At 45.5% G+C, this 13,496-nt stretch overlaps 1 long non-coding RNA gene across 2 annotated transcripts in view; it reads left to right on the forward strand.

Moving 5' to 3' along the window:
• The window catches only part of LOC137346943 (uncharacterized), a 46,821-nt gene that overhangs the window by 13,015 nt on the left and 20,310 nt on the right, over window positions 1-13,496 (forward strand). For both annotated transcript variants that reach the window (XR_010968828.1, XR_010968827.1), the window contains exon 2: window positions 6,226-6,350. This is a non-coding gene — a long non-coding RNA (uncharacterized lncRNA). The remainder of the gene's footprint in view (window positions 1-6,225; window positions 6,351-13,496) is intronic.

Consider the following 13,496-nt stretch of genomic DNA (forward strand, 5'->3'; position numbering starts at 1 on the left):
AATGGGGACAGGACAGGTAGTTCACTCAAAATTCCCAGGTCATCATTCTTGCTGGGGACTGAGCAGACACTCGTCTCCACCTCGATGCATTGGAATGTAGGATATAGCAATGCAAATTGTAGTGGCCATTTTAGCTGCCAATAGTCACCTTTTATCTGTTCCTTTTTTCCTTTTTTAAAATTTAATTCAGGTTTCCAGCAGGTGGATGAAAAAAATCATCATTCAACATAGCACGCTTTTGTGACAGATGACAAACTGTGAGATGTTGTAAATATGTCTAGTTGCACCCTGGAAGGAACCAGCTACACAAAAGTTCTTCATCACTGTCATCTTCACAGCTACAGGCAATGCTGTCATTGCCCTGCTCTGAGGCTGTAGTTGTGGCTGCATCAGGTGGCAGATTTCATTGAGGACATCCTTACTGAAGCACAGGCATCTCACACATTGTTCCTTGCCGAGGTTCAGTTAGGAGGATTGTTCCATGAACATTCTGGGCGGATATGGCCTCCTGCTGGGAGTCCTTCCCCTTCCCCCTTCTCCCTCTTCCGGCAGCTTGTCTTGCTGTGTGTGGCCTCTGTTCATTCTCCAAATCATATTGTATTCAAAGAGGAATACCTACGAGTGTACCAATGTCTGGGAGCAACTGATTTGTGCAGAAGCCTTGAAGTCAGCAAAAATTCCTTCAATGTCTACCTGCAGACTTTTCCAACTTGAAACAACTATGGAAAGCACCAAGATTTGTAAAATCATACTAACAGCCAGAAGATATCAACCAGGAGCTAACCTTAAATTGTTGATGATCCCTTTAAATAACGCCAGTAAGGGGGTGGGGGTGGGGGCTCCTTCCTGTGCTGAATGCGTGTTCAGCTGTGCGAGGCGAATAGAGGGCATTGGCTGGAGCGTGAGCTCCAAAATGACACTGCTGGCATCAAATCACTGCTGCACACTGAATGACACCATGATTTTCCAGTTCTGGGTATTTCTGGTGGGTGTTCTCTGTACATGCGCCATAACGCCTGCACCACTATGCGTCCGGCATGATTCGCTGAATAAGTGAGCATGCTCCGCAGTCATCATTTTGGAGCTCTAAGGGCACGAGTAGCATCCAGGAATTGGGCTCTAATGAGCTCAATTTCTTATCCAGTATATACACTGCAGTCATAGTGGAGGAATGGTGGAGATGTGGGTATTGGCGTCAGTGGCAGGGGCACTGATCAGGTGAACTGTTTTGTCTCGGATAGTAGGGTCTTCTTTAATGTTGTTGTAGCCTCTGCCCTGCTCTTGTAGCCACAGTGTAAGGCTGGTATATTTAGGCTGCTGAACAATGGTTACCTGCTTCCTCCATGCTCATCTCCAACAGGTGTGAGGATCTCATTTTCAGAAGGCTTTTGATAAGGTCCCACATAAGAGGTTAGTGTGCAAAATTAAAGCACATGGGATTGAGGGTAATATACTGGCATGGATTGAGAATTGGTTGACAGACAGGAAACAGTGAGTAGGAATAAATGGGTCTTTTTCAAGGTGATTAGTGGGGTACCGCAGGGATCAGTGCTTGGGCCCCAGCTATTCACAATATATATTAATGACTTGGGTGAGGGAACTAAATGTAACATTTCCAAGTTTGCAGACAACACAAAGCTGGGGGGAAATGTGAGCTGTGAGAAGGATGCAAAGAGGCTCCAATGTGATTTGGAAAAGTTAGGTGAGTGAGCAAATGCATGGCAGATGCAGTATAACATGGAGAAATGTGAGGTTATCCACTTTGGTTGTAAAAACAAAAAGACAGATTATTATCTGAATGGTGATAAATTGGGAAAGGGGGAGGTAAACAAGACCTGGGTGTCTTTGTACACCTGTGGCTGAAAGCAAGCATTCATGTGCAGCAAGCAGTTAGGAAGGCAAATGATATGTTGGTCTTCATTTCAAGAAGATTTGAGTACAGGGGCAAAGATGTCTTATTGCAGTTATACAGGGCCTTGGTGAGACCACATCTGGAGTATTGTCATAGAGTTGTACAGCATAGAAACAGGCCCTTCGGCCCACCGCGTCCATTCTGACCATAATGCCTTTCTATACTAATCCCACCTGCCTGCATTAATTCCATATCCCTCTATGCCTTGCTCATTCAAGTACCTGTCCAGATGCCTCTTAAATGTTGCTACTGTCCCTGCCTCCACCACCTCCTCTGGCAGCTCATTCCAGATAACCACTATTCTTTGTGTGAAAAATTTACCCCTTTGATCCCCTTTATACCTCCTCCCTCTCACCTTAAATCTATGCCCTCTAGTTTTCTTCACCCCTACCATGGGAAACAGACTCTGGCTATCTACTCTATCCATGCCTCTCATAATTTTATATACCTCTATCATGTCCCCTCTCAGCCTCCTTTGTTCCAGGGAAAACAGACCCAGCCTATCCAATCTCTCTTTCTAACTCAAGCCCTCCAAACCAGGCAACATCTTTGTGAATCTCTTCTGCACCGTCTCTAGCTTAATTACATCTTTCCTATAGTGCGGCGACCAGAACTGCACACAGTACTCCGAATGCGGCCTAACCAACGTTATGTACCAACTCTTATACTCAATGCCTCGGCCGATGAAGGTAAACATGCCATATGCCTTCTTCACCACCCTGTCTACCTGTGTTGCCACTTTCAGGGAACTATGTACTTGCACCCCAAGGTCTCTCTGCTCAACAACACTCCCCAGGGCCCTGCCATTCACTGTATATGTCCTGCCCTGGTTTAACTTTCCAAAATGCATCACTTCACACTTGCCTGCATTAAATTCCATTTGCCAATACCTTGCCCACTTTCCCAGTTGATCTATATCCTGTTGTAACCTTAGACAACCTTCTTCACTGTCCACTATACCACCAATTTTGGTGTCATCTGCAAACTTACTAATCATGCCCCCTACATTCACATCCAATTCATTAACATATATGACAAACAACAGAGGGCCCAGCACCGATCCCTGCGGCACACTACCAGTCACCGGTCACCGGCCTCCAATCTGAAAAACAACCCTCCACTACCACCCTCTGCCTCCTATCACCAAGCCAATTTTGTATCCAATTTGCTAGCTCATCCTGGATCCCATGTGTTCGAACCTTCTGGACCAGCCTACCATGAGGGACCTTGTCAAAGGCCTTGCTAAAGTCCATGTAGACAATGCCCATCGCCCTGCGCTCGTCATTCTTCTTGGTCACCTCCTCGAAAAACTCAATCAAATTCGTGAGACATGATTTCCCATGCGCAAAGCCATGCTGACTATCCCTAATCAGACCTTGCCTTTCCAAATGCATATAAATCCTGTCTCTCAGAATCCCTTCCAATAACTTTCCCACCACTGATGTAAGGCTTACTGGCCTGTAGTTCCCTGGCTTATCCCTGCTGCCCTTCTTAAATAAAGGCACAACATTAGCTATCCTCCAGTCTTCCGGTACCTCACCAGTGGCTAACGATGATACAAAAATCTCTGCCGGGGCCCCAGCAATCTGCTCCCTTGCTTCCCATAGCGTCCTAGGATACACGTGGTCAGGCCCTGGGGATTTATCTACCTTAATGGACTTCAAAACCTCCAACACCTCCTCCTTTGTAATGTTGATATGCTCCAGGATATCGCTGTTCCCTCCCTTGAACTCACTAGCTTCCATAACCTTCTTCACGGTAAATACAGACGAGAAGTATTCATTTAAGACCTCACCCATTCCCCGTGGCTCCGCACATAGATTACCACACTGATCCTTGAGGGGACCTTCTCTCTCCCTTGCTACCCTTTTACTCTTAATATACTTATAGAATCTTTTAGGATTCTCCTTTGTCTTATCTACCAGGGAAATCTCATGGCCCTTTTTCGCCCCCTAATTTCCTTCTTAAGTGTAGTCCTACATCCCCTATACTCCTCGAGGGACTGGCTTGATCCCAGCTGCCAATACCTGACATATGCCTCCTTCTTTGCCCTGACCAGACCCTCAATATCCCTCATCAACAAAGGTTCCCTAAACCTGCCAGCCTTGCCCTTCCATCTAACAGGAACATGCTGGCCCTGAACTCTTCCTATCTCACTTTCAAAAGCCTCCCACTTGCTAGATGTCCCTTTACCTGTAAACAGCCTCTCCCATTCAACTTTTGAGAGTTCCTGTCTGATGCCATCGAAATTAGCCTTCCCCCAATTTAGGACTTCAGCCTGAGGACCAGTCCTATCCTTTTCCATAACTATCTCGAAGCTAATAGAGTTATAGTCACTGGTCCCAAAGTGCTCCCCCACTGACACATCAACCACCTGCCCATCCTCATTTCCTAAGAGGAGGTCGAGTGTAGCCCCTTCTTTAGTAGGGCCATCCACATACTGCTTCAGTAAACTATCCTGGACGCACTTAACAAATTCTTCCCCATCTGATCCCTTTGCACTAAGGCAGTCCCAGTCAATATTAGGGAAGTTAAAAACATCTACTATTACAATCCTATAATTCCTACACCTATCTGTGATTTCCCTCCATATATGCTCCTCCATTTCCCTCTGACTATTGGGGGACCTATAGTATAATCTCATCAAAGTGATCACCCCTTTCTTATTTCTAAGTTCTACCTGTATGGCCTCGCTGGACATTCCCCCCGGGATATCCTCTCTAAGTACTGCCGTGATGTCCTCCCTAATCAATAGTGCAACTCCCCCTCCTCCCTTACCTCCACCTCTGTCACGCCAGAAGCATCGGTACCCCGGAACATTGAGCTGCCAGTCCTGTCCATCCCTCAACCACATTTCCGTAATAGCTATAATATCACAATCCCATGTACTGATACATCCTCTGAGTTCATCTGCCTTACCTGTAAGGCTTCTTGCATTAAAGTAAATGCAGTTTAGCCTACCAGACCTTCCACGCTCCCTGTCCTGCCCCTGCCCAGCCTGCCTCCTGGACTTGCTTGCTTTAACCTCTACATTTACCTCAACTATCTCATCAGAGAGACTACTACTTTGGGTCCCACCCCCCTGCAAGACTAGTTTAAACCCTCCCAAGTAGTACCAGCAAATCCCCCCACAAGGATATTGGTCCCCTTCCAGTTTAGATGCAACCTGTCCTTCTTGTAAAGGTCACCTCTGCACCAGAAGAGATCCCAGTGATCCAAGTAGCTGAAGCCCTCCCACCTACACCAGCTGTTCAGCCTCACATTCATTTGCCTTATCCTCCTATTCCTACCCTCACTCGCACATGGCACAGGGAGTAATCCTGCAATTACAACCCTAGAGGTCCTATAACCTTCTGCCTAACTCCCTATATTCACTTTGCAGGACCTCATCTCTCTTCTTGCCTATGTCGTTCGTACCAATATGGACCACGACCTCTGGCTGCTCACCCTCCCCTTTCAGAATGTCCTGCAGCCATTCCGAGACATCCTTGACCCTAGTACCAAGGAGGTACCATACCATCCCGAAGTCTTGTTTGTGGCCACAGAAAAGCCTATCTGCACTCCTTACGATAGAATCCCCTATCATTATAGCTCTTCCACCCCTTTTCCTCCCCTGCTGTGCAACAGAGAACTCCGTGGTGCCACGAACTTGGCTGTTGCTACTTTCCCCTGGGAGGTCATTCCCCCCAACAGTATCCAAAGCGGTATATCTGTTTGAGAGGGGGATGGCCACAGGGAACTCCTGCACTACCTGCCTGCACCTACTACTCCGTCTGATGGTCACCCATCTCTTTTCTGCCTGTGCAACCATTACCTGCAGTGTGACCACCTCACTAAACGTGCTATCCACGACGTCCTCAGCATCATGGATACTCCACAGTGAATCCACCCGCAGCTCCAGCTCCATAATGCGGGTAGCCAGTAGCTGCAGCTGGATACACTTCCTGCACACATGGTCACCAGGGACACTGGAAGCGCCCCTGATTTCCCACATAACGCAGGAGGAGCATATTACGGGGCTGAGCTCTCCTGTCATGACTTACCCTTAGATTAATTAGTTACTCCCTGAATTAAAAAAATACTAATTACACTAGGGGCCTTGTTCTACTCACTCCAATCTAAAGTCCTTAAAAAAAAAACACTTTAGTAGTACTCACCTTATCACCAGAGGTTTTTTTCTTCAATAAAAAAAAACTTTCCCCTTATTTTTATTAAAGATATTTAAATACTGTAACAGTTGCTACTCACCGACCAATCACCTTGCAGCTCTCCTCTGATGACACTGTTGGCTTTTTTTTTTCACGCTGGAAAAGCTCCTCTCCGCTCCACTCCCGGAAGTAAGAGACCTGGGCTCGATCCTCGGGCTGGATTTATAGGCTCCACTCTCGGCGTTTTCTGCACAGGTTCACTCCGTTCCTCTTTGCTCCTCGCTCAGAAGGTAAGAGACTGGGGCTCGATCCTCGGGCTGGATTTATAGGCTCCTCTCTCGGCGTTCTCCCCACAGGTCCGCTCTGTTCCTCTCCGCTCCGCTCCGGGAAGGTTAGAGTGCAGTTGTGTGCAGTTTTGGTCTCCTTATCTGAGGAAGGATGTTCTTGCCATGGAGGGAATGCAAAGAAGATTTACTAGGCTGATTCCTGGGATGGCAGAATTGATGTATGATGAGAGATTGGGTCAACTGGACCTATATTCACTAAAGTTTAGAAGAATGAGAGGGGATCTCATAGAAACCTATAAAATTCTAACAGGACTAGGCAGGCTAAATGCAGAGAGGATGTTCCCAATGGCTGGGGAGTCCAGAACCAGAAGTCACAGTCTCAGGATATTGGGTATGCCATTTAGAACTGAGATGAGGAGAAATTTCTTCACTCAGAGAGTGGTGAACTTGTGGAATTCTCTACCGCAGAAGGCTGTGGAGGCCAGGTCATTAAATATATTCAAGAAGGAGATGGATATATTTCTTAGTGCCAAAGGGATCAAGGGATATGGGGAGAAAGCGGGAACAGGGTAATGAATTAGACCATCAGCCATGATCTTTTTTGAATGGCGGAGCAGGCCCAAAGGGCCGAATGGCCTACTCCTACTCCTATTTTCTATGTTTCTATGTTTCTCATAGATTGCTTTTTCATTAAAATTGAGACCATCCATTAGCTGCCTCAGCTGTTTCCCTTCCCTTTCTCTTGCGCACCAAGCAAGCCCTCCTCTCTGGGTTTGCCGTACCCTAGCCTTGAACCCATATCCTTCTCTACATTTTCTCCCATCTCCCCTCATGCTCTCTCTGAGCTGATGTTCTCCATGAGACCCATCCTTTGATCCCTTGACCCCATTCCCACTAAACTGATGATCACCCAACTTTCCTCATTGGCCTGCATGCTAGCTAATATTTTAAATGTACCTGTCTCCTCAAGTGCTGTTCTCCACCGTTTCAAAATTGCCATCAGCTACCTCTCCTCAAAAAACTCACCCTCGACCCTTCTGTCACCTCCAATCCCCCCATCCTCTCCAAAGTTCTTGAGCATGTTGTCACTTCCTTAATCTGTACCCATCTTCCTGCAACTCCTTGTTTTAGTCTCTCCAACAGGTTTCCACCTCTGCCTGAGCAACAAATGGCCCTAACCAAGGTCACTAATGACAGCCTCTGTGACAGTAACCATGGTACACCGTCCCTCCTTATCTTCTTCATCTTCTCTGTAACCTTGGACACAGTCAACGAAGCCATCCTCCTGCAATACTTCTCCTCTGATGTTTAGCTCAATGGCACCGCGCTCGCTTGCTTTTACTATTATCTATCTGATTATAGCCAGATCAGCTCCAGCAATGGCCTCTCTTTCCGCCCAATACTGTTATCTCCACAATGTCCTAACAGTTATCCTTGGCCCCCTTCTTTTCCTCATCTATGCTGCCCCTTGACAACATAACCAATAAACATGGCAGAAACTGGGTAGGGTGTCGATTAAAGTAAGGGCAGTGATTTTACTCCCTCTGATTTTGGTGCTTTCCTGCCAGGTCCCAGTGTTAACCTGCTCGTTTGAGCAATGGGCTACCTTTTTCCTTTCGGGCTGTTAAAAGGTGTACTGATCTTCAATCATTTAGTGTCCACAAACAATAACTCTTTTTGCAATTTTTCCATTATAATATAGAATTGGAAAAACATGTGGAACCATTGCACATGTTAGTAACTCATGATAATATCTGAAGGGCTAAAATAATTGGATGTTATATTGTTTCAGTTTACTTTGCAGATATAGTGTTGAAGGATTCAATTATGTTCTAACAGTGTTGGTAAAACGAAACTGGGATTTTCACTAAAATACAATACATTCCGAATGTGCACACAGAATGATGGACTATCTGAGTTGTTTCTGCTTGGCTACAAATAATTTTTAGAGTTTCTCATCGATAATTTGAACTCCGCCTGTGGACAAAAAAAAAATCCAATTTCACTGCTTTTTCCAGTGCCCAGGATTACATCCTTACATGCAATTTAAAATCAAAATACCTCAAACAAATTCTGGCCATCTGAATTATAATAGTAAAGATAATTAAGTAGTAATGGGAGCAGTAAAATCATTTATCAGCATACCTAGTACACAGAATACTAATGCAGCATGGCTTCGGTTTAATTATGAAATTATTAAAACAAGAGAAGGCCTTGAAGAGGGTGCAGAGCAGATTTACCAGGATGATACGAGGGGTGAAGGACTTTAGTCATGTGGAGAGAACTGAGAAACTGAGCTTGTTCTCCTTAATGTTTTGCTAATTTTTTCCTAATGATTTTTATTGGATGTTCCTAACTGTTACACAAAGGAGACATTCAAGGCCTGAAGGGAATTGAGGGAAGGTCCACAATGTAGTGGGGAAAGATGGAGCAACTTGTGTTTTACAGACTTTTTTTTTAAAGAGATACAGCACTGAAACAGGCCCTTCGGCCCACCAAGTCTGTGCCGACCAACAACCACCCATTTATACTAATCCTGCAGTAATCCCATATTCCCTACCACCTACCTACACTAGGGGCAATTTACAATGGCCAATTTACCTATCACCTGCAAGTCTTATGGTCACTATCCCCGAAATGCTCCCCCACTGACACTTCTACCACTTGTCCGGCTTCACTCCCAAGGATTAGGTGCAGTACTGCCCCTTCTCTTGTAGAATTTTCTACATACTGGCTCAAAAAGCTCTCCTGTATGCATTTTAAGAATTCTGCCCCCTTTAAGCCTTTTACACGAAGACTATCTCAGTTGATATTAGGTAAGTTGAAACTCTCTACTATTATTACTTGATGTGAGATATAAGATTGTAAACAGTGCAGAAGAGGTAACTCTGGAAATTAACCTCAAATTAAATTGTAAGAGTAGGACAAGGAGTCACAGACAAGTTTAGGACCAATAGGAAGTTCTTCATATAAAGAGTGATCGACACATAGAGTCGTGAAGGCAAAAGATCTAGAATCATTTAAGAACGATTGGATATTGAAACAGGAGGACTATAGGGTCATTCTGGATGGATGTATTAAGATGGCCTGTTTGAACATCCTCATCCATAATTATCTTGCGGGATTTGATTTTAACCTCCAGTAGCTGTGCTGAAGGAGGGCACTATGGAGGACTCGAGCAGTGAGGCAATATGGACAGAACTCAGAAATAGGAAGGGTGCGGTAACAATGTTGGGGCTATACTACAGGCCTCCCAACAGCGAGCGTGAGATAGAGGTACAAATATGTAAACAGATTATGGAAAGATGTAGGAGCAACAGGGTGGTGGTGATAGGAGATTTTAATTTTCCCAACATTGACTGGGATTCACTTAGTGTTAGAGGTCTAGATGGAGCAGAATTTGTAAGGAGCATCCAGGAGGGTTTTCTACAGCAGTATGTAAATAGTCCAACTCGGGAAGGGGCCATACTGGACCTGGTGTTGGGGAATGAGCCCGGCCAGGTGTTTGAAGTTTCAGTAGGGGACTACTTTGGGAATAGTGATCACAATTCCGTAAGCTTTAAAATACTCATGGACAAAGACGAGAGTGGTCCTAAAGGAAGAGTGCTAAATTGGGGGAAGGCCAACTATACCAAAATTCGGCAGGAGCTGGGGAATGTAGATTGGGAGCAGCTGTTTGAAGGTAAATCCACATGTGATATGTGGGAGGCTTTTAAAGAGAGGTTGATTAGCGTGCAGGAGAGACATGTTCCTGTGAAAATGAGGGATAGAAATGGCAAGATTAGGGAACCATGGATGACAGGTGAAATTGTGAGACTAGCTAAGAGGAAAAAGGAAGCATACATAAGGTCTAGGCGGCTGATGAAAGACGAAGCTTTGAAAGAATATCGGGAATGTAGGACCAATCTGAAACGAGGAATTAAGAGGGCTAAAAGGGGTCATGAAATATCTTTAGCAAACAGGGTTAAAGAAAATCCCAAAGCCTTTTATTCATATATAAGGAGAAAGAGGGTAACGAGAGAAAGGATTGGCCCACTAAAGGACAAAGGAGGAATGTTATGCTTGGAGTCAGAGAAAATGGGTGAGATTCTAAACGAGTACTTTGCATCGGTATTCACCGAGGAGAGGGACATGACGGATGTTGAGGTTAGGAACAGATGTTTGATTACTCTAGGTCAAGTCGGCATAAGGAGGGAGGAAGTGTTGGGTATTCTGAAGGGCATTAAGGTGGACAAGTCCCCAGGTCCGGATGGGATCTATCCCAGGTTACTGAGGGAAGCGAGAGAGGAAATAGCTGGGGCCTTAACAGATATCTTTGCAGCATCCTTAAACACGGGTGAGGTCCCGGAGGACTGGAGAATTGCGAATGTTGTCCCCTTGTTTAAGAAGGGTAGCAGGGATAATCCAGGTAATTATAGACCGGTGAGCCTGACGTCAGTGGTAGGGAGGCTGCTGGAGAAGATACTGAGGGATAGGATCTATTCCCATTTGGAAGAAAATGGGCTTATCAGTAATAGGCAACATGGTTTTGTCTTACCAACTTAATAGAATTCTTTGAGGAAGTGACAAAGTTGATTGATGAGGGAAGGGCTGTCGATGTCATATACATGGACTTCAGTAAGGCGTTTGATAAGGTTCCCCATGGCAGGCTGATGGAGAAAGTGAAGGTGCATGGGGTCCAAGGTGTACTAGCTAGATGGATAAAGAACTGGCTGGGCAACAGGAGACAGAGACTAGCAGTAGAAGGGAGTTTCTCAAAATGGAGACGTGTGACCAGTGGTGTTCCACAGGGATCCGTGCTGGGACCACCATTGTTTGTGATATACATTAATGATTTGGAGGAAAATATAGGTGGACTGATTAGCAAGTTTGCAGACGACACTAAGATTGGTGGAGTAGCAGATAGTGAAGGGGACTGTCAGAGAATACAGCAGAATATAGATAGATTGGAGAGTTGGGCAGAGAAATGGCAGATGGAGTTCAATCAGGGCAAATGCGAGGTGATGCATTTTGGAAGATCCAATTCAAGAGTGACCTATACAGTAAATGGAAAAGTCCTGGGGAAAATTGATGTCCAGAGAGATTTGGGTGTTCAGGTCCACTGTTCCCTGAAGGTGGCAACGCAGGTAAATAGAGTGGTCAAGAAGGCATACGGCATGCTTTCCTTCATCGGACGGGGTATTGAGTACAAGAGTTGGCAGGTCCTGTTACAGTTGTATAGGACTTTGGTTCGGCCACATTTGGAATACTGCGTGCAGTTCTGGTCACCACATTACCAAAAGGATGTGGATGCTTTGGAGAGGGTGCAGAGGAGGTTCACCAGGATGTTGCCTGGTATGGAGGGCGCTAGCTATGAAGAGAGGTTGAGTAGATTAGGATTATTTTCATTAGAAAGACGGAGGTTAAGGGGGGACCTGATTGAGGTGTACAAAATCATGAGAGGTATTGACAGGGTGGATAGCAAGAGGCTTTTTCCTAGAGGACACGAGTTCAAAGTGAAAGGGGAAAAGTTTAGGGGGGATATGCGTGGAAAGTTCTTTACGCAGAGGGTGGTGGGTGCCTGGAACGCGTTGCCAGCGGAGGTGGTAGATGCGGGCACGATGGCGTCTTTTAAGATGTATCTAGACAGATACATGAATGGGCAGGAAGAAAAGAGATACAGACCCTTAGAAAATAGGCGACATGTTTAGATAGAGGATCTGGATCGGCGCAGGCTTGGAGGGCCGAAGGGCCTGTTCCTGTGCTGTAATTTTCTTTGTTCTTTGTTCTTTGTTCTTTTCTAGGTTTAAGGCAGGTGATGAAGGCAGGGTTGGTGTGAAATGCACTCACTGTCCTAAGTCTGAGGCATGGCCTATTTCCATTTCAGGGCCTCATCTACATGCCACCACTCAGCTGCCCGCCTGAAGGAAACAGTAATTGGAAGCTTGTCAGTGTGTGGTAAAGGAGTTTGGGCAACTGAATGGCGCTAGCTGGCAGTAAGGAAAGTCTCGCGGTTAAACTGGTTGAGGAGGAGAGTCTCTGGGAAGCGGGTGGTAGTGGGAGGGGAATCTTGGGGCAGGTGCAGCCACAATTTTCCTGTTGGAGCCTGGAGGAGTACTTCTACTCCTGGATCCACAAAGGAAAGTTTTGATTTACAGAGGAGGGCCTCCTCTCCCTGCCAATCGGCTGAAGACCTGCTTTGGCCTGGTGGGAATTGCACAGCAGCTTTTCCACTCAGGCCCCTGTTAAAAGATAATCAGAGTCCCAATGGAGTAATAGGACTCTCATTTACATAAATTCATGAACATAAGAAACAGGAGCAGGAGTAGGCCATTCGGCCCTCATGTTTGCCCTGCCATTCAATAAGATCATGGTTGATCTGCCCCAGACCTCAACTCCCCGATATTAGAAAAATCTATCTACCTCCTCTTTAAATAGTTTCAGTGATCTAGCCTCCACAACTCACTGGGGTAGAGACTTCCAGACATTCATTACCCTCTGAGAGACGAAATTCCTTTTCATCTCAGTGTTAAATGTGTGTCCCCTTATTCTGTAACTGTGTCCCCTACTTCGAGATTCCCCCAGTAGTGGAAACATCTTCTCAACATCTACCCTATCAAGCCCCCTCAGAATCTTGTACGTTTCAATAAGATCACCCCTCATTCTTCTAAACTCTAATGAATAAAGGCTTAACCTGTTTAGCAGTTCTTGATAAGTCAACCCCTTCATCCCAGGAATCAGCCTAGTGAATCTCTTGAACTGCCTCCAATGCCAGTATATCCTTTCTTAAATACGGGTACACAGTACTCCAGGTGCAGCCTCACCAACACCCTGTACAGTTGTAACAAGACCTCCCTATTTTTTAAACTCCAACCCCCTAGCAGCAAAGGCCAAAATTCCATTTGCCTTCTTAATTACTTGCTGCACCTGCATGCTAACATTTTGCGTTTTATACACAAGAACACCCAGATCCCTCTGTGCTGCACATTTCTGGAGTCTCTCTCGATTTAAATAATAGTCTGCCTTTTGATTCTTCCTACCAAAGTGCATGACCTCACACTTTCCTACATTAAACTCCATCTGTCAAGCTTTTGCCCACTCACTCAACCTATCTATATCCCCTTGCACATTCTTTATGTCCTTATCACAACATGCCCTCCCACCTATTTT

Source organism: Heterodontus francisci, chromosome 31 (genome assembly GCF_036365525.1).
Source record: "Heterodontus francisci isolate sHetFra1 chromosome 31, sHetFra1.hap1, whole genome shotgun sequence".
NCBI classification, from domain to species: domain Eukaryota; kingdom Metazoa; phylum Chordata; class Chondrichthyes; order Heterodontiformes; family Heterodontidae; genus Heterodontus; species Heterodontus francisci.